Source organism: Podarcis pityusensis, assembly GCF_964106645.2.
Source record: "Podarcis pityusensis genome assembly, chromosome: 5".
In the NCBI taxonomy this organism is placed as follows: Eukaryota; Metazoa; Chordata; class Lepidosauria; order Squamata; family Lacertidae; genus Podarcis; species Podarcis pityusensis.
In genome coordinates this window covers 91,376,208-91,394,650 of record NC_138032.1, presented here as the reverse complement: position 1 = coordinate 91,394,650, position 18,443 = coordinate 91,376,208, and the positions used below count along the sequence as shown (strand labels likewise).

The 18,443-nt window shown below is 45.6% G+C and overlaps 1 long non-coding RNA gene across 2 annotated transcripts; it reads right to left on the bottom strand.

Moving 5' to 3' along the window:
• Positions 1 to 299: 299 nt before the first annotated feature.
• LOC308477288 lies at positions 300 to 14,423 on the bottom strand. 2 transcript variants are annotated; one of them, XR_013986447.1, is made up of 3 exons: positions 14,314 to 14,423; positions 3,159 to 3,295; positions 300 to 436 (listed from the first exon to the last, which is right to left on the bottom strand). It is a non-coding gene; the product is annotated as an uncharacterized lncRNA (long non-coding RNA). The 2 variants fall into 2 exon arrangements; XR_013986448.1 differs by lacking the exon at positions 300 to 436 and having other exon boundaries at positions 3,120 to 3,295.
• Between the last annotated feature and the right edge of the window lie 4,020 nt (positions 14,424 to 18,443).

Here is an 18,443-nt window from a genome sequence, read left to right as displayed (position 1 = left end):
ATGCCGGGCTCACGGGCGGTGTGGGTGAGAGTCTGTCTCCCTCCCCCCCCTCGGGCAGGGAATGGCCGATGGAACTCCTTGCGCCAGGACGACAGCAGCCCCGACGTGCTGCTTAGCATCCCCTCCAACCAGTGCAGCGTCTTAATGTAGTGATTTCCCCCTCTGCATCACTTTCATAACTCTATTTTTATAAATCATTTGTCCATCCATAGTTCCAATTTTTACAAGTTTTCTGTCAATCCTACCAATATATGTAACTCTTGACAATAGCTTTTCAAATAAATTATAAACTTACTCCATTCTTTATTAAAGAGGTCCTCTTCCTGGTTTCTAATTCTGCCTGTAAGCTTTGCCATCTGGACGTCATTCATCAGTTTTGTCTGCCACTTTTCTTTGGTGGGAGTTGTAGACCCTTAGGATCATCTAGTCCAACCCCCTGCAAAACACAGTCAGTCGCAGCCAAAGCCGCATGGCTCCATCAGTGCCAGATTTATGTATAAGCTAAGCAAAATCCCTTATTTTGGCTGCTGATCCCTTATTTTCAAGGCTGCTGGTCCCTTATTTTCAAATCTGTAAATTGACAGCTATGGCCCCTTCTCATCCCTTTGCTCCCGATTCCAGTGTTCTGCAGCTGCTTTTTGTTCAAAAAACCAATCCAATCCCACATTGCCAGGAGGAAGAACCATGGAACTGCCTGTTGCATGCAGTTTGGCCTGTAATGTAAGGTTACCAGACATCCCCGTTTCCTGGGGACAGTCCCTGGCTTTACAAATCAGTCCACGTACAAAATCTATTGAAGTTGGAAAGTGTCCATGGATTCATTGGAAAAAATCTGGTAACCTTACTTTAATGGCATCACCATAACGCTTCCATCCTGCCCCCTCTTGGTTGTTCATCCAAAGGCCAGGAGGCAGGATTTAAAAATAAATCCCCAAACTTGAAGAAGCTGTGGGGGCTCCCTGGCGATTCTGTGGGAATGTTCAGGGAGGCAGGAAAGGATATATTGTTTATTAATATCCTTCCTAACTTGCGCTAGTTCCTTTACTTAGCAGAGTTTTACATTCCCCTTTTAAACGCACAGGAGATAGCTGGTTGCAGGCTTGGATAAGCCTCTCACAATTAGGTTCCTGGTAAGTTCCCTTATATCCCTCTTAAATGATTAAACATGCCACAATCTTGTTTAAAGTATATAAAAGTTTACTCACATCATCAGTTCACAGTGTGATCCCTGAAGGCAGACTTAGTTACAAAGTAGATACATGTGGGGGACGCGGGTGGCGCTGTGGGTTAAACCACAGAGCCTAGGACTTGCTGATCAGAAGGTCGGCGGTTCACATCCCGCGACAGGGTGAGCTCCCGTTGCTCGGTCCCTGCTCCTACCAACCTAGCAGTTCAAAAGCACGTCAAAGTGCAAGTAGATAAATAGGTATCATTCCGGTGGGAAGGGAAACGGCGTTTCCGTGCGCTGCTCTGGATCATCAGAAGCGGCTTAGTCATGCTGGCCACATGACCCGGAAGCTGTACGCCGGCTCCCTCGGCCAATAAAGCGAGATGAGCGCCGCAACCCCAGAGTCGGTCATGACTGGACCTAATGGTCTAGGGTACCTTTACCTTTACTATATACATGTGGATCTAGCCCATATGGGGATAATCCTAGTGGCTTCTGTTGGCTGAAAGCATTTCTAGCTAAAAGCTGCTCCAACGACGGAGGAAGTCAGAGAGAGAGAGAGAGAGAGAGAGTGCTGCATGCCTTGTCCCTTTCGTTACCTGGACAGGTAGGCTCATGCCCACCTCTAGTCATATGCAAAGGAAGTATGTCTCAGCCAGGAGGAAAGAGGAAGTTTTCGGCTGGCTGGAGCATACATTCCCCCGCATGTCCACTCTAGGAAAACAAGGAATGTCGTACTTGACTGCTACTAATGTATCACATCCCACAGATTCCCTCATTGCTTTACTTGGCGGAGATAGGTACAGGATTGGACTTGAGTATGCTATGTCAAAATGCAAGCATTCCCACCCCCCCACCCCCTTGGCAGCAAGATGTTTGCTAAATTGGCTCGTCTCAATGAGAAGAGGTAAAGAAAGTGACTGAAGACAGCATCTTGCCCATTGGTACTCGTAGAAAACGGGAGAAAACTGCTCTCTCTCTCTCTCTCTTAGTGACAACCAAAGCTTTGGGAATATTTGAGAAAACTGAACGTTGGTGTGATGGCCTGGGAATCTGATTCAGAGGCTGAACCGGAGGAATCCCAACCTGCACAGGAGTCCCCGCCTCCAGGGCCGGCTGAGCCAGGGCAGGGGCTTGAATCTGAAGGGCCCGCACCTGTGCCGGATTCTCAGGAGTAGACACCAGATGAATCCACTCTGGCTCCGGGGGTGATTGAAAACCCATTGCCTGCAGGTGCTCCTCTCCCAGCCCTGTCAGGGGAAGGTGAGGCTGCCTCTGGGTCCGGTAACCCTCCAGCCTCTCCTGAGCTGCAGAGGCTCAGGGCAGAGAGGCGGAGGGAACTGGGTTCTCTCAGGAGAAGTGCTCGCCTTAAGGCCAGGAGAGGCGAGTCACCTGTGGGCCGGGACTGCCCTAGGCCCCAGAGGAGATAAAGGCCAGTCAGCCCAGTCCCAGGTTGCGGGAGCAACGTCGTTGGAAACCTGTTTCTGCCAGCACCCAGACCTGCTCTTCCGGAGTTCCCGACCATGCCCAGCTTCTTGCTTTGGACCCAGCTTTGCCCTTGGTGGACAGTCTCCAGATCTTCGACCCAGGACCGGACTCAGACCACGCCTCTCGGTACCCCCCCCCCGGGTCCAGCACAGTTTTATTAAGAAAACAAAAAAATTAATGACCTGTTCTCAAATCATCCTTGTTGGCTAGCTACCACCCACATTCACATCTTAGTTTTATTTCTTTATTGCTTCTCTTTCACAGAAGGCACAAGCAAGCTGCTGGAAACTCACTGGTTTAACTGGGAAGCAACATATGCTAGGACCACCAGGGTTCCTTAGAGGCAAGCGTTTACATCTTGACAGCTCAAATACTGTTTCCTCCAGGGACAACGACAGACAGCAGGGTAGCTGTGGGTGCAGTGTCCTGTATAGGGTTGCTACCCATCCCTAGAAAAATGGGGTACATGGAGCACTTATTTATTATGACTTTGGAAGGATACCAGCTTGTTAGTTGTCAGATGACAGATGAAAGAAGCTGGATATCTGCCTGGGATGCTGGTGAAACGCCACATCTCTAATTGCCTTGGATAAGCAAAATGGCGAATGGTGTGTGTGTCGCAGTGAGAATTTCAGTCCCCTGAGAAAGCAAAAGTTAAGGGAAATGCTTGAAGACATTGGATTACAACAGAAAAATGAAAAGATGAATGTAAAACAAACATTTCATACAGAAATCCACAGGATGAAAACCCCCTTGCAAAATGAATGGACATGGAATATTTAAATACGAATGAAAGTCACCAGATGAGTGGCTGTTAACAGATGTGTCGGAACGGATGCATTTGGACTAAGAGTTTTGGAGCAGGGCGAAGTAAGAATATCAACTCCCGAAAACCAGGGCATGGGAAGCCAAACAAAATTGTATAATGTGTTATTGAATAAATTGGCTCTTTTATGATTTGGTATCGTATCGATGTGGCTTTTATTGGATTGTTGTAAATGAAAATTAATAAAAATTTATTAGACTAGAAAAAATGGGGTCGTCCTGTTTTTTGCACAAAAGTGTCCTCTGTCCTGCTTGAACAGGCAGACAAGGAGCCTGGCCGGGCGTGAATGACAATAGTCACTCCCTTCCTTCCCTCTTGCAGTGTTGGTGCTGACCTTTAAAGCCCTAAACGGCCTCAGTCCTGTATACCTGAAGAAGCGTCTCCACCCCCATCGTTCAGTCCGGGCACTGAGGTCCAGCGCCAAGGGCCTTCTGGCGGTTCCCTCACTGCGAGAAGCCAAGTTACAGGGAACCAGGCAGAGGGCCTTCTCGGTAGTGGTGCCCACCCTGTGGAACGCCCTCCCACCAGATGTCAAAGAGAACAACAACTACCAGACTTTTAGAAGACATCTGAAGGCAGCCCTGTTTAGGGAAGCTTTTAATATTTAGTAGACTGTTGTATTTTAATAATTTGTTGGAAGCCGCCCAGAGTGGCTGGGGAAGCCCAGCCAGATGGGCGGGGTATAAATTATTATTATTATTATTATTATTATTATTATTATTATTATTCCCTCCTCAACTGCCCCCCACCCGCCAGTCCAGCACAGTGCGGGTCTGCCACCACTTGCCCCCTCTCCCACCCCGACCTGACCTCTCCTTCTCCCTCCTCTCTCAATATGCTGAGTGTACTCAGAAGTGCAGCCCGAGCTTCCCTTGAAGGAGTGGAGGGGGGAGACCATTTCAGGCACTCAGGCAGGATTGCAAAATCCCTCCCACCCTTCCCTGAAATCTGAAGACAACTATTTCCCAAAGTGGATGCTTACGACCAAATCCTTCAAGTTATTTTTGGATTGCCCAGAACCTATTCAGTGGAGGTAATAAAGCAGAAATTATACAACTCCGAGCCAGCCTTTGCCCATAAGATGAGCGCCCCAGGCATTCCTGCCCAAAAGCAATAGACCATTGAATGAAAATAAAGGTTTCACTTGCCTAAAAAAACCAACCTTATCATAACATTATTATTAAAGGAAATGGGTTCTTATATGTGTCCCCCCCCCCACACACACACTAAGATTTTCTGCAGCTACCCTCACACCCATCTTTTTCCAATTACACTTAATTTCAATATATTGTGCAATAAGTCCAGTGGGTGTTGCTGGTTCCTCGAGGGTTGTAATTTCGTACTAGATCACCAGCTCTGTTTTTAAAAATTATACCCTGCAAAGTTCATATATCGTTTGGCAAGCTGACTGATGTTTTTTGAATTACGCCTGTTTCGTTGTTGGCACTGTAGATGCTGTAAGTCTATATAATTCAGTATCATAAATCTGCAGCTTCAACACCTGACTTTTCGTGATGGCTAAGATGAGGTCAATGCTTTCTCCACTGACTGAGAGCAATCCTAAAGGGTTATAGGTGCCAACACCCAGGGCCCTGGGTGCCTGAACACCTATAAAATTCCCCATGAAGGGGTTTGTTGTTGTTGTTTAGTCGTTTAGTCGTGTCCGCCTCTTTGTGACCCCCTGGACCAGAGCATGCCAGGCTCTCCTGTCTTCCACTGCCTCCCACAGTTTAGTCAAACTCATGCTGGTAGCTTCGAGAACACTGTCCAACCATCTCGTCCTCTGTCGTCCCCTTCTCCTTGTGCCCTCCATCTTTTCCAACATCAGGGTCTTTTCCAAGGAGTCTTCTCTTCTCATGAGGTGGCCAAAATATTGGAGTCTCAGCTTCAGGATCTGTCCTTCCAGTGAGCACTCAGGGCTGATTTCCTTCAGAATGGATAGGTTTGTTCTTCTTGCAGTCCATGGGACTCTCAAGAGTCTCCTCCAGCACCAGAATTCAAAAGCATCAATTCTTCGGCGATCAGCCTTCTTTATGGCCCAGTTGGGCACCCACAAATGTTGGTGCCAGGGCTATGCAAGCTGCATGGTACCCACAGCCCCGGGCACCAACGGTTGCGAGTCCAAGTTGGCACTCCTGTAATGGGTTAAAGATGGGAACTTTTTGCTGCGTATTATCAGTATGGGTGGTGCAGCAGGCAGCCCTGAACTGCTGCTCTGGACTCCTTTGGGATGAAAAATGGGATGTAAATAATAAAAATAATGAGCAGGATCTTTCCCACCAATCTCAAAGCACAGGCCACTAGGTATGGGTCAGTGGTACCGGTCACTGGTGCAAGGTCAAGGAGAACCTATAGGATACCAGTCCTCTTCTCTCTCAATGAAGGTCATCAATCAGAGTTACCCAAGCAGTTTCAGTACTAAACCCAAGTCTGAAGCCAGACTGAAATGAGTCTAGATAATCCACTTCATCTAGGAATGTCTGCAGTTGGCCAGAGCGCGTTCTCCTTCATGGAGAGCACATGTTGCAGTGGGGGCAACCATGACATCCCCTGTTGCTGGGCAGGTGAGTATGAATGGCCACAAATTTGATAGGGCACCTCCAATTGTTGCTGGGGAAAATTTAATGTTGCAAAATTACTTGATTGATGGGGGTGCCATTTATTCCCTGTGAGCAGCGTTGAGCTTCCTCTTTTCGCTGCGCACATCGGATTACCCGCCCACCCTCCCTATATTTAGGGTTTGTTCGTGCTGACCTTGCTATGCCTGTCATGGGGTCGCCTGATTTTGGGGCAGGGGCCTGGTAGGAATTCTTACGATTTGGCTGATTGGCCGGTGCCATTTGGTTTTTGCCTACTGCGAAGCAAATCGTCACAACTTGTAAGGTTGCGGTTCGGCATTGGTTAGTTTTGGTTGGTGGAGGGGATGTGGTTGGCTGTGCCTGCCCCTCCAATGCTGCTGCTGCAAGGGTATTCCTTTAAAGGAACCCAGGGGCTTGCCATGCTCTTGTCCGAACCCCTGTCAAGGGGCTAGGGCCACGCAAGAGCCCCTGGGAGCACTTGGGGAGAGGTGAGAGCCTGGCGCCCAGCTCTATTCTCTCCCCAAAAATGTTTACCCTTACTGACTTCCACAGGCTTGCGGTTGTCAGTTCTGTTTCTACCTCTGTGTGGGAACAGATAGTCGCTAACCAATGCCTAAGCAACCACTCACATACTGTAATTCAATACAGTTGTGGCCAAAATTATGCCAAAAACCAAAACAAAAATGTTGTGTGAACTGTGTCTTTATTTGGGGTGTCCTGGGAGGCCTCGACACGCAACTAACCACCCTCTCTGCCATCTTGCACAAGAAAGGGATATTCCCAGCTGGGCAGCGGTTGTTTGAAACTTCAGGATCCATGGAGGTGGACACCTGGGCAAAGAACTTTCAGAGAAGTTCTGAATTACCACAGGGGTTTGAGGGAGGTCACAGCTCAGAGGCAGATGAGGGGGAAAGTTGGGAAATAATGGGAGAGGAGGAGGAGGCAGAGCAGGAACAGCTGGCTGACATGTTACTGCTGGAAAGCATTCCAGAACCACCATCTCCCAGAACCTGGCAAGCCTTGAAAGTAGGAGAGCAAAGAGCTCAAAGACAGAGGGCCCTAAGCGGCAACCATAAAGGGGGTGGGTGGTGTTGACAAATGAGAAAGTGGGAGAGCAGTGGGTGGAGATTGACTCAGATCAACGCCATTATTCCAAGAGGATGCATTTCTGAGCCTCTCTCTGTGAATACTGAATAAAAGGCAGTTGGCAAGAACTTTCCCTTGTCTTATCCATTCCTGGCAACCTACCGTTGGGGTTGGAGCCACTGATGCCTGACGACACCGCTGCTTCTTTCAAAATGGTGGGCATTGTTTGCTACTGCAATGAGGCATCTCCCACACCCTGGACCCAACCAACCAACCAACTGAACAATTCAAGATGTCCTGGGACCGAGAGGGTTCCTGCAAGTGTCCTGTCCACCTCCTCAGGCCGCAGCGATTGGAGCTGATCCCATAGAAACGCTGTTCAGACTGCTCTAAACACCTCCACAGAACACTGCCCAATGGCCCTCCAGATCAGAGCACAAGGTAGCTGACAATGTAACATTGAAATATAAATGGTAAATATAATATAAATTTTATATTGCATCCATTGTAAAAACATCAACACTGCCTGAAGTCCCTTCCCTGTGAGCACTATCAGGTTCCAAAGGCCTGGAAAAATAAATCCATTTCCAGCTGTATTATTATTATTATTATTATTATTATTATTATTAAAGATTTTCTTGTTTTACAGAAGTATGTGTAATGTCTCTTGTATTTTTTCCATGTAACATTTTTACAAATCAGTTTCATTTGTTGAGACATTAGGGGAAAATAAGGGGTGGAGGGGGGAAAGATGGGGGGGGGTCGGGTGGAGATGTTTCTATTTTGCTTAATGTATGATTAGAGAGGATCGGTTGGTGGAAGGAATTCAGGTCGGTCAGAAACAATATAAATTAAAAGCTTTTGCAGATGACCTGGTTTTGACCCTGCAGAAGCCAGAGCCCAGTACGAAAAGAGTATTACAACTGATTAATGATTTTGGTCGGGTGGCTGGATTTAAATTAAATAAACAGAAAACTAAGGTTTTGGGGAAAAATTTGACTGATACAGAGTCAGAAAGGTTTCAGAATGAGACGGAACTTAATGTGGTTAAAAAAGTAAAATACCTAGGGGTAAACATAACAGCAAAAAATCTAAGTCTATTTAAGGACAATTATGAAAAATGTTGGACAGAAATTAAGAGAGACCTAGATAGTTGGTCAAAACTGAAACTTTCTTTGTTAGGCCGAATTGCTGCTATCAAGATGAATGTATTGCCAAGGATGTTGTTTTTATTTCAAACACTTCAGGTCTTGGACAAGACGGGGTGCTTTCAGAAGTGGCAGAGAGACATTTCTAAGTTTGTCTGGCAGGGCAAAAAGCCCAGAATTAAGTTTAAGATATTAACTGATGCAAAACAAAGAGGGGGCTTTGCCCTGCCAGACTTAAAGTTGTATTATGAAGCCGCAGCGTTCTGCTGGCTAAAAGACTGGCTACTTCTTGAGGACACTGATGTGTTGGATCTGGAAGGGTTTAACAATGCTTTTGGATGGCATGCATATTTATGGTATGACAAGGTTAAAGCAAATAAGGCCTTTAAGAACCATATTGTCAGAAAATCATTGTTTAATGTCTGGACAAAATATAAAGACTTGCTGGAAAATAAAACACCAAGGTGGCTTTCACCTTTGGAAGCCAAGGCCCGAAAAAGACCCAATATGGAGGCTAAATGGCCAAAATATTGGGAAATACTAGAAAAAGATGGAGACAATTGGAAATTGCAGAGTTTGGAGAAAATGAAAGACAAAGTGCGAGATTGGTTACATTACGCTCAGATTAAAGAAGTTTTTAAAAATGATAAGAAACTAGGGTTCCAGGGGGAGAAATCGAAATTAGAAACAGAATTGTTAGAACCAAAGATTAAGGTACTTTCTAGGATGTATAACTTGCTGTTGAAATGGAATACACAAGATGAAACGGTTAAATCGGCTATGATAAGGTGGGCACAGGACATTGGGCATAATATCATGTTTGAGGACTGGGAGAGGTTGTGGAGTAATGGATTGAAATTTACTGCATGTAACGCTCTGAAAGAAAATGTAATGAAAATGATTTATAGATGGTATATGACCCCAGTCAAACTTGCCAAAATTTACCACCTGTCTGATAATAAGTGTTGGAAATGCAAAGAGTGCGAGGGAACGTTCTTCCACCTCTGGTGGACTTGCCCTAAAGTGAAGGCGTTCTGGGAAATGATTTATAATGAACTGAAAAAGGTATTTAAATATACCTTCACTAAGAAACCAGAGGCTTTCCTTTTGGGTATTGTCGGCCAAGGGGTGGCAAAGAAGGACCAGACATTCTTTATGTATGCAACAACAGCAGCAAGGATACTTCTCGCAAAATATTGGAAAACTCAAGATCTACCCACACTGGAAGAATGGCAGATACAACTGATAGACTACATGGAACTGGCTGAAATGACCGGCAGAATCCGTGACCTGGGAGAAGAGAGGATTGAGGAGGACTGGAAGAAATTTAAGAACTATTTACAAAAGTATTGTAACTTGAGTGAATGCTAAACAAGACGCTAGATCAAAATAACTGAGCACCACTAAATTTAGAAGTTTTTAAGAAAATAAGTAAGACTGTGAAATTTAGCTCCTTCTGAGAATTATAAGATTATGAAATATAGAAGGGATATAAGAGTTTAAATAAGAAGATAAATTGCTGACAAAACGTTATAACGATGAAAGTGGGAGCGGGAGATGTGAGGAAGTCCAAAGAAAATGTGAAAATATGTTAAGATCAATGTTACATTGTTTATTATGTTTATTTTTACTGTAAAACTTAATAAATTGCTATAAAAAAAAAAATATTTTGCTTAATGTATGTAGGGTTTGGTGTCAGCGTTGCTCGTGCAGGTTCTCTGCTGTTCATTTGTGTTTCTTTGATGGTGAGAGAGGTTGGGGTTGGCCTAGGGTGTGGTTGTTTGTTTGTGATTGGCTGTGGTGTTCTTTGTTTTCGTGTGTGAGTGGGGTGGGTGGGTGGGTGTTTTGGATCAGGTTAGCCATATTGATTTGTATGCTGTTGGTGGATTATTGTCATTGTCTTGTTGGGCTGTGTATGTAATAAAGGGGAGCCATACCGGGGTAAAAGCATTGTCTTCTGTTTGTCCCCGTGTCAGTTTCAGTTTATTGGTTAACTTTTCTAGTAGGGCTGTTCCCCAAACTATTTGATACCATTGGTCCATACTTACTCCTGACAGATCTCTCCAGTGTCTGGTTATGGTGTTTCTGGCTGCTGAAAGTAGGTGGGTTATGAGTTCTTTGTGGTGTAAATGGGCATTGTTGTCTTGGAAGATGTTTAGTAGGGCCAATTCTGGGGTGATTTCTAATACTTGCTTGGTTATTTTACTTAATTCTTGTATGGTTGTTGTCCAGAATAGTTGGATTTTGGGGCACTCCCACCACATGTGGAGGTATGTGCCTGTGGAGGTGCACCCTCTCCAGCATTTTGGTGAGGTTCCTGGGCGTATTAGCGCTAGTTTTCTTGGTGTTAGGTACCACCTGTAGGTGAGTTTCAGAGTGAGTTCTTTTCTTTTCATTGAGATGGATTTAAAGGGGGATGTCCAACTGTTGTTTAAATATGCAGAGGATGCTTTCTCTCAATAGCATCTCAGGGAAGGAAGGCTGAGAAGTTCATGAGTGTCTACAAACCAAAATGTGATTCTCCCATAAAAGAGATTAAAGGAGCAGATGAAAGCACAGTGAGAAGGAAGACTAATAATTTGTTTTCATCAGTTCTGCTTTTATTGGATCCACCTGTCATCACCTTACAGTCACCTAATGATAGGGAAATGATGGGCGATTTGGGGTTGATGTAGGAGCAGGTAATAGAGAGTTTGTCCTGAGCTTTTTTGTATGGTATTCCCACCCACCCACCCCATGTTTGCAAGCTGATAAAAAGTCAAGAACCACAAGATTATTTATTCCTGAAGCCAAAAAATAATGATTTTTTTCTCTTTTGTTACTAAGGTGGTTCATCATTTCAGAACCAACATATACTGTTCCAATGTAGTACAGTGGAAATTGTTATGGTTTGGTGGATATTTGATGGTCTGATCTGATATTTGCCCCCTATAAAAACAATCAGATGGGATAGTTTACCAGGCAGGGGACATGATTAACATTGGCTCCCAGTACATTTTCGAGCACAATTCAAAGCGTTGGTGCTGACCTTTAAAGTCCTAAACGGCCTTGGTCCAGTATATCTGAAGGAGCATCTCCACCCCCATCGTTCAGCCCAGACAGTGAGGTCCAGCTCCGAGGGCCTTCTGGCAGCTCCCTCCTTCTGAGAAGCGAAGTTTACAGGGAACCAGGCAGAGGGCCTTCTCAGTGGTGGCGCCCTCCCTGTGGAACACCCTCCCACCAGATGTCAAGGAAATAAACAACTATATGACATTTAGAAGACATCTGAAGGCAGCCCTCTTTAGGGAAGTTTTTAATGTTTGAAGTTTTAATGTATTTCTAATCTTTTGCTGGAAGCCGCCCAGAGTGGCTGGGGAAACCCAGTCAGATGGGTGACGTAGAAATATGTTGTTGTTGTTGTTGTTGTTGTTGTTGTTGTTGTTGTCTATGAAGGCTGTGTACCAGATCTGGCTGAATGCTGAACCTGTCCGAATCTGGGTGAAGCAGCTGCAAATCACTACAGAGTGGGTTGAGTCGTCCCCAACCAATTTGTGCTCACGAGCAGCTTGAAAGTCTCTCAGAAAGGCAGACACTCTCCAAACTGTTGCAATTATTAACTGCAGCACCCAGGGATGGGCTGCTCTGCCCCTATGATGCACCCGTTGTGAAAACCCACGGCAGATCCGTGCCCTGCCCCCTCCCTGCCTCTGCCACCTTGGCTGCAGCTGTGCCCGCTGCACCCTTGCCGCTGCACGCTGCAACATGGTGAGGACAACAAGGCTGTGTTGGCAGCCCAGGGAAAGCCGCAGTGGTCCTGGCAGCAGAGCAGGGGTGGCTTGGGGGTTGGATCTGCCGCCTGAGGTGAACAGCTTCATGTCGCCTCATGAACGGCACCAAAACCAGGATGGAGAGAGGGGCAGGGCAGAAAGGGAGGAGGAGGAAGAAGAAGAGTTTGGATTTGATATCCCGCTTTATCACTACCCGAAGGAGTCTCAAAGCGGCTAACATTCTCCTTTCCCTTCCTCCCCCACAACAAACACTCTGTGAGGTGAGTGGGGCTGAGAGACTTCAGAGAAGTGTGACTAGCCCAAGGCCACCCAGCAGCTGCATGTGGAGGAGCAGGGAAGCGAACCCAGTTCACCAGATTACGAGCCTACCGCTCTTAACCACGACACCACACTGGCTCTCGAGGAGCTGGAGGAGGACCAGACAGATCTCACCAGACCCAGCCTTTTCCAATCACTGTGCTTTATCCCCTCCAGCATTTCTCCGATGAAAATAGAGATGTCTTAAGGTCTACCATCGGGGGACGCAGGTGGCACTGTGGGTTAAACCACAGAGCCTAGGACTTGCCGATCGGAAGGTCGGCAGTTTGAATCCCCGCAACGGGGTGAGCTCCCGTTGCTTGGTCCCTGCTCCTGCTAACCTAGCAGTTCGAAAGCACGTCAAAGTGCAAGTAGATAAAGAGGTACCGCTCCGGCGGGAAGGTAAACGGCGTTTCCATGCGCTGCTCTGGTTCACCAGAAGTGGCTTAGTCATGCTGGCCACATGACCCGGAAGCTGTACGCCGGCTCCCTCGGCCAATAAAGTGAGATGAGCGCCACAACCCCAGAGTTGGCCACGACTGGACCTAACAGTCAGGGGTCCCTTTACCTTTACCTAAGGTCTGCCATCAAATGAAACACGTTCAAAACACCTGGCTTCATCATACTTCTCTGTCAAATCTGCTTCATACAAGTTTGTTCTCTCGGACCTGATGGCCATGGGTGGAGTTTTGTCCCAGCAAAGTTTCCATAAAGCTTTAATTTCACCTAGCAAAGAATTGCCAGGAACTTTCTCTCCGTCTTGTGAGTCTCCCTAGCAACCGCAAGCTAAGCGTACTGTAATTCAATTTTAGGCCTTGAAGCTTCTTTAAAGTCTGTGGCAGTCATGTTGCCCTGGGAACTATTTGAAGTGCCTAAACCTTTGACCAGACAGAGAAAATAAGCATTGGTATAAATCAAGCAGGCATGTTTGGGCTGTTTTTATGTTTAGGGTATGGTCCATTTAACATTCAGTCCGTGGTCCCGGACTCTATTCTGCATGAGAAAATCGCCATGCATCTCTCATACTTGTCTGTGTTTAAACCTTGCTAATAGTTTCATCACCTCACACACAGCATCCCACCCCCACCCCACCCCAAAAAAAACATTGTGGGAGAAAGGGGGAGGAAGATCTCCACTCAGTTGGAATAATTGCTTTATGTGGAAATGTACTGACATGGCCCCAGGAAGATTAGAAGACAGGGTGTCATGGGAAAGATAAGCAGCGGTGACCTGGCAGGTTTGGGAATGTCTCAATCCAGGATGTAAGTGGATTTACAAAAGGGTAAAAGCTCAGCAGAGAAAAACAAATGATAATGAACTGCTAGCTGTATTTAAATAGCAATCCCCAAACTGTTTGTCAGTAAAGAGACAGTCACATTGCTTTGGTCAAACAAAGGTTTATAGGCCTATAATTTTCAGGACTATTTGGCTACACGTGATATTGGAGCATAGGAGTCAACTCCCAGGAGCTGAGGTCCCTTTGCCCCCCCATAAAATATTTGAGGGGACAAGGCCCCCCCTCCCCAAAGTTGATGTTCATTACCATTCAAATGGTGCATGCCTGAATGTTGCATCTTGTGATTGATTATGTGGGGCAATCCACCACCACCCCATACAGTGGTACCTTGGTTACATACACTTCAGGTTACAGACTCCGCTAACCCAAAAATAGTGCTTCAGGTTAAGAACTTTGCTTCAGGATGAGAACAGAAATCGTGCTCCGGCGGCATGGCAGCAGTGGGAGGCCCCATTAGCTAAAGTGGTGCTTCAGGTTAAGAACAGTTTCAGGTTAAGAACGGACCTCCGGAATGAATTAAGTACTTAACCCGAGGTACCACTGTATTTTATTCCAGTTGGCACCCTTGTTCTGGAGCATCTTGGGAGGGGGGACTGGGTAGGATATTTTTTTGCAGGTACATGCCATTTCAGAATAAAACAACTGGTTCCTTCCTACCTTGCTGTCCCTTCATCTCATTCCCTGCCTTCCTTAAGCGAAGTCAGAAGAAAGGAGATGGTCCTATGTCAGTGAGTGAAAACATCTCTCTTTTGCTGAGCTTCAGCTGTACAGAACTGTACTGTGTGACATCGTGTGACATCGTGTGACATCATCGTCATGCTTTGGAACAGTGGAGCCCATGAGAAGTGGTGAGCTCTTTGATTCAGTGAGTATTTCAGATCATTGGCTTGGGGATTACTTCCAGTTAATAACATTCTCTCATGTTCGGAAAAAAATAAAAGGTAGCCTTGGAACTTGAGGAAACAAACATAATGTCATGAAGAAGAAGAAGAAGAAGAAGAAGAGGAGGAGGAGGAGGAGGAGGAAGAAGGGGAAATGGTTGGTTAATGGGATATGGCTCTGTCTGTCAGGGAGTTAAATATAGTTTTGCAAAGATATTTTGAAAAATCAGAGGCAAAAATTATACACAAAATGGATTCCGCAAAGCGGCATTAGAAGAAGAAAAATAAATGGAAGAAACCAAAGGCTTAAAATGGTGCAGGAGAAGAATGAATTTGCTGCACGGGGAATTAAAGCTATGAATGAGCTTAAGGAAAATAAAAAACTGCTTGTGCAACAGATAGGAGAATTTAAGGGTAAAGTGAAAGAAGATGAAATCAACAGAGCAAGTGATAAAAAAGAAGGACTGGAAAATAGGATTAAGGAACTAGATAATTCAGCCGGAAGATTGGGCATTAAAATCAGGGGCTTGAAAGAGAGGTCCAAAGGGAAAAATCTAGTTGAGAACCTTGAAGAACTATTTATAGCTATTCTGGATTCAGACAATACAGAACTAATATATAATATAATAACTGAAGAGTTTAAGTGGAACAGGGATGTGCTGATTCAGTTTGGAGACTTAAGATTCAAAGACCTAATGATGAAAGCTATAAAACAAAAACCCCAGATTATCTCAGAAAAACAGAAGGTTGTTGGGTTGTTGTTTTTTTTGCAAGACATTCAATCTATGACTTGGCAAAAAAGAAAGTATATCAGGTTCCTAGTTGTAAAACTGTGACAAGAAAACATACGATACAGATGGGGTTTCTCCTTCAAACTATATTTTTATATAGAAAATTAAACTAAATAGTGTTTACCTTTTTTAGAAAACAAAAATCCTATGTCAAGATTTGAAGGAGCTGTCTTTTTTATCAAATGTTTGCTTGTCTGCATTAACACAAAACTTGTCTGAGAAAGCAACCGCAACGATATTTTCACAGCGGCCAAATTTTCTTGAATGGAAAGCTGAGAAGTTTTCTTGAACGAAAGGGGAAAAACAACTCAAGAGACAGGTAGCGAACAATAGAATTAGTCTCCCTAGAATCACCTTAAAACAAGTTCAGGCATAATTGGCAGCTACTGTTGAGTCTGAGGTGTATATTCATTTCTGACCTGAATTACTTCCAGCCAAGCATACTCAAGAGTAGAAAGCCTCAATTGAGAGAAAGAATGCGAAACTCAAATCACTCTCAGATCATGGTTACATTTTGCTGGTTTGGAACAGACAAAGGAGACGTATTCAGGTGTCTGCTTACGTCTTAAACCAACTTGCAAGGTGAGGTGGGACCATCATTGGCCACATCCCAGGCACTTGTAGGGAGGAAAACTTCATGCATGCAGCTTCCATATGACCTAGAACACTATGTAATTGGGGTTTTGTTATGTACTGAGTTGAATAGAATCCAAAAGGCAGCAGTCTGATTGGTCCTAGAACAATAGGATTCAGAATGCAGCAGTCTGATTGGACCTAGAACAAGAGGGTCCAGAATGCAGCAGTCTGATTGGTCCTAGAACAATGCAGCAGTATGATTGGTCCGCAGAAGCCAATCAATCCAGATCCAGGTGGAAGTGAATCTGCAACCTGATTGGCCTACAGGAGAATCCCAGAATTAGCCAATCATGTGCAGCCCATTGTGTAAATATTGTATGTAAAACAGATATTTTGGGGGAACGTTCATTACTCACTACTATGAGCTGAATAAAGAGCATGAAATCCACACTCGACTCAACAAATCTGTACAGTACCACTTTTTGCCACAGAAACTGATAAAACCTCATTTAAAAAAAGAGGTAAAGGACCCCTGACAGGTAAGTCCAGTCGTGGATGACTCTGGGGTTGCGGCCCTCATCTCGCTTTACTGGCCGAGGGAGCCGGCGTACAGCTTCCAGGTCATGTGGCCAGCATGACTAAGCCGCTTCTGAAACCAGAGCAGTGTATGGAAATGCCGTTTACCTTCCTGCCAGAGCGGTACCTATTTATCTACTTGCACTTTGACGTGCTTTTGAACTGCTAGGTTGGCAGGAGCAGGGACCGAGCAACGGGAGCTCACCTAGTCATGGGGATTCGAACCACCGACCTTCCTATCAGCAAGCCCAAGAGGCTCAGTGGTTTAGACTACAGCGCCACCCGCGTCCCTCCAATGAAAATAGGGATGTCCTATTCAGTGATGATGATGATTTTATTTACAGTCATACCTTGGAAGTCGAACAGCCTAGTTCTCGAACGTTTTGGCTCCCAAACGATTGAAACCCGGAAGTGGCTGTTCCGGTTTTTGAACGTTCTTTTGGAAACCGAATGTCCGACGGGGCTTCCAATTGGCTGCAGGAACTTCCTGCAGCCAACCAGAAGCCGCGTTTTGATTTTCGAATGTTTTGGAAATTGAACGGAATTCTGGAACAGATTCCGTTCGACTTCCAACATACAACTGTATACCTGTCTTCAGATGTCTTTTAAAGGTTGTATAGTTACGTATTTCCTTGGCTGAAGGAAGACATCTGAAGGCTGCCCTGTGGAGCAAAACATTTTAAAAAATGATTAATGTTTTATTATGTTTATTATATATATTGAAAGCTGCCCAGAGTGGCTAGGACAACCCAGTCAGATGGGTAAGGTAAAGGTAAAGGGACCCCTGACCATTAGGTCCAGTCGTGACCGACTCTGGGGTTGTGGCGCTCATCTCGCTTTATTGGCCGAGGGAGCCGGCGTACAGCTTCCGTGTTATGTGGCCAGCATGACTAAGCCGCTTCTGGCGAACCAGAGCAGCACACGGAAATGCCGTTTATCTTCCCGCTGGAGCGGTACCTATTTATCTACTTGCACTGGCGTGCTTTCGAACTGCTAGGTTGGCAGGAGCTGGGACCAAGCAACGGGAGCTCACCCCGTCGCGGGGATTCGAACCGCCGACCTTCTAATCGGCAAGTCCTAGGCTCTGTGGTTAAACCCACAGCGCCACCCGCGTCAATAGGATGTCCCTATTTTCATCGGAGAAATGTTGGAGGGTTTGCACTTTCCTCTCAATTTAAGAACTCCAGAGCAGTGTGAGAGTTTCTACGAAGGAGTGCTGCACCTCAGCCTTAAATGGTGGGATCCCACTGGGATTGTGAGCCAACCCAACCCCTCTTACCATGCTATACAGGTGAATGTGGATATGCAATCCCAAGTTGGGTCTTGGGCCTCAAGCTGCAGAACTCGTGTTTCATTGACAAAGGACTTGGAGGCACAAGATTAAGGTGTGAGGTTGCGTTGTGTGGCGTTCCTCATCAATTTGTAGGAAGGATGTGACTCAAGACTTCCTTATGCTCTCCCCAGCTGCCTCCCTGCTACCTGAGTGTTCCTGCTTAGCTCCATCCGCCATTATGCAAGCACGTTGGAACAGAGGAAACTGCACCTAATATTTGGCAGCGATATCTTACAATGGGATTAGACAGCATCACAGGGTCTCTATCTACCCGTCGGACAAGCAAAAAGGCCAACATTGGAACTATGTGCAATCAGAAAGCAAGCCTTGTGTTCTTTTGCTGTTCCGGGGCCTTCCCCCAGAACTTTGCGCTTGGTTTTGTTATTGCCTTGCCCAGCATAACTGAAAGCCACACCACAGATTTTGATATGGTAGAGCTGTTCAGAAATTTGAGAGAGGGAGAGCTGTCTAATGACAGCCTTGCATAAACCACTAAGTGGTGTTCCTTGGAGCAGAAGCCAGTATTTTGTCCTAACCGAGAATTACTGAACGGTTGCCAGAAAGGGAAATGCTGGAAACATAAAACAAACCAGGGGGAAATATAAATAAAGATGTTTGCCAATGGGCGCC